Genomic DNA, 3,392 nt, shown 5'->3' on the forward strand with positions numbered 1-3,392 from the left:
ATAATAATAATAATAATAACACTAATAGTAGAAATGAAATCAATAATAACAATAAGAAGTAGCAATACCGCATGCATTTGTTTTTTATCGTTAATAATTTTCACCACTTGTGTCGTAGTCATAATTGCTTTTACTTCTTTTCTGCAGATTGCGAGTCTGGCGTGACATACGAACACTATAGATGTCTCGTGACTTGGACGACTCTGTGATACCGACATGTCATCGTAGTCATGACTCAGTGATGTGAATGACACAGTCTTGTCCAGTTGGATGTAGTGTAGCGGATTTTCCTTTTCCCATTTTCCCAGTCGCCCATCTATCTCATCGTGTGTTTTGCTGTTGGAAGTGTGTTCTCAACAGGACGAGTGTTGACTAGCGCTGGTCATGGCCATGGTGAGTGGTCTTCAGGTACCGTGGCTTCTTAGACTTGTAGACGTGCTGTGCTGATTGCATGGTGAAATGAGCTATAAATAGTTCTTGGAACTTTTTACGCCTCTTATTTACTCTCTCTCTCTATACCGTCAGGCGTCAGGTACATTAGGCGGAGATCGAGTAGTCGATGCCACTCTTGCCTGTCTCTGGCAACGTTCTCCAATTTCGGCAAATCCAGGCCCTGGGTGATTGCCTCATCCTTTATCGTGCATCTGTAGCTTCCAGTTGGTCTTCCTCGTTTTTTTCTTCCAGTTGGTTTCCAATACCATATCTGATAGGGCAATCTTGTCTTCGGCATTCTTAACACATGTCCTAGATATCCCCATCATCTCTTTTTTATGGTTGTGTTGATATTTCAATTCCAGCTCTTTCCAACACTTCATTATTTGTAATAAATTAATTCTATCTTTTTAGTAAAATTCTTCGTAAGCATTTTGTCTGGAAGCTTTTTAATTTTCGTTGAATTATTATTATTATTTTTTTTTCATTTCTCTCTGAACCCAACGTCAATACAGCCAAAATATTTCTTTTTACGCCCCTATTCGATGCAATTAAGTCAATGAGGAGGCAGGCTGCTCTATTTCAGGTTGAGAGGGATACATTGTTACAGCAGAGTGAGCTCCATCTCAACGCATTTTTACCTGATTTCACACCTTTGCTCCTTGATCTTAAAGCATAGGGGTTTCCTTTGAAGTTCACGTCAAAGGGTATCTAACTCAATTTGGAAGTTGAAGCATATTCGAATACACGTCAGAGTATCAGACTGGGGGAGGGGGGGGGGGGGGGGGGCTGTCGTGGCCTAGATGTTATGCCTCTCATTTAAAGGTCTCTAGTTCGAATCCGGGAGGCGACGTAAACATTTTCTTCTCTAAAATTGTCTCCTTTAATTTCCTTTCCTGATCTCTAGCAATATTTTATTTTGTCGTCTGCTTTCGTCTCCACTTTCTGCCCCCACCTCCTCACCTCCTTTGCCCCCTCCTCTGGGCTCCTGACTCTTTCTACACCCTGTCCACTGCTTCTCCTTGGCTCCTTCTTACTGCTGTCTTTTAGCCACACCCCTCATCTTTTGGTAGGAAAGATCTACACCTAGCCTTCTCAAACATGGGCGAAAAATCTCGGAGGTCGCGTGTGCAATTTGCGCACGCTAAAGATCCCTTGGTGGTCCAAAATCGATAAGAGTAAGCTTCGGCCGTCACCCGGGCAAAATTCAGAATTTTCTACCGACTGAAAATGTTAGGTGTGTCCCGCGCGCTCATATGACCTTATGCAGTTGCGAGCGCCGTAAAACACTTACCAAAGAAAAAAAAAGAGTATCAGATTGTTGGACATACGCTAAAAGTTACGCTGTATTTTCAGAGCTGATGTGCATGCATTATCAGTGTTGCATTCTTTCTGTGCAGCCGTAGTCTCCTCTCTTGACGCTGGAAGTTTGGGGAAATTCTTAGACGGGGTGCCCATAGCGGGACTCGGTCGGGTCGGTTTGCTAGCCAGATTGAGGGTGCATAGTAGCTATAGTGGCACAAGCCAATCGCGTCTGACTCTTCGTCTCAAAAGCAAATTATGCGTTTGTTTTCAGGCGACGAGTCGGGCGATCATCTCGACCCGACCCGACCAGACCCGACCTGATCCCATCCGCAGTGGGCGAATGTTGTACCCAGGCTTGGCATCCTAACAGCTTCTTTGCAGATAGATAACTAAAGAGAGAGAGAGAGAGAGAGAGAGAGAGAGAGAGAGAGAGAGAGAGAGAGAGAGAGAGAGAGAGAGAGAGAGAGAGAGAGAGAGAGAGAGCACTGCGTATTGCATGTCAGGATTGGTCACGAAGACACAGATTTGTTACACACAGTCAGCTTCAGACACGAAGAAGAACCTAGCGGTAACAGCGAGTCTTCTGTGCTTTCTCACTACTGCTGCTCACTAACATTCCTTCCATCGCTCAGAAGACTGTTAAAGTATGGCCTTTCGTGAAGAAATGCACGCGTGCAAAGGGAAGGGAATGATATTCAATTACTGTGGTCTGGAGCGGGTCTGTTTTATGGCTGGGAAGCAACACCCAGAAGCTGTATCTCTCTACTCGCCGCGTTGAGTGTGGAATTATGGGTCTGGGGTTCGCGACAAGTGCAGTTCTGACGCGGGTACGTGAACATAATTATTCCTGGTGCGATGGGAGGGTGTGACTTAGAAAAGCATAGGTGTAAACCACAGGGGCGGTATGAGTGACAGAGAGTGCAATGGCATCAACTATTAAAAACAACTACAACAAAAAACAAACAAAAACGCAAGGACATAGTTAGGTAAAATGCGCCAAAACACAACACGTTTACATTAAAAGAAACAAGGGTTTCTGTAAAAAAGCGTGAAATGTAATACAATAGCCCATTTCTCAAAAGGAAGAAGAGTATCCCATCTGATTGTGGATTAAAATACAATTAGAACATCAACATTTCCTTAGATGACAATGTGTATTTTACAAATCAGCACCAAAAGTTTTGGCTCTTAACAGATTCACTTGGAGACACAACGAGGTGCTGAAAGTGCTCACCACGACAAAACAGATGGAAGAAGGAAAATACGCCCCAAAGCTAAAGAAGCCTGGGCTAACAAAGATTGAGTTCGTTCCGCAAGGAAGCAAGGTTCCTGACAGAAAGAAAGCAAACGAAGCCATGAAAGACCAGAGCGGAGGCACATGGGAGGTTGTGCTGACTTAAAGGGCTTCGAGAGATTCTTCAATTCCCCATCCCAACAACACCCCCATCTCCCCAGACTTGGTGTTATGGGAGGAAAAAGAGAAATAGGTGCACCTTGTGCAGCTCACGGTGCCCCACGAAGACAATATCAATGCCGCACATGAGCGGAAAGAAAACCGATACGAGGCGCTTGTCCAAAATAGCGAGGAGGCAGGTTGGAAAGCAACTCACTTTCCGGTTGAGGTAGGATGCAGAAGTTTCGTAGCAACTAGCATC

The sequence above is a fragment of the Aplysia californica genome, unplaced genomic scaffold (genome assembly GCF_000002075.1).
Source record: "Aplysia californica isolate F4 #8 unplaced genomic scaffold, AplCal3.0 scaffold00220, whole genome shotgun sequence".
Classification (NCBI taxonomy): Eukaryota; Metazoa; Mollusca; class Gastropoda; order Aplysiida; family Aplysiidae; genus Aplysia; species Aplysia californica.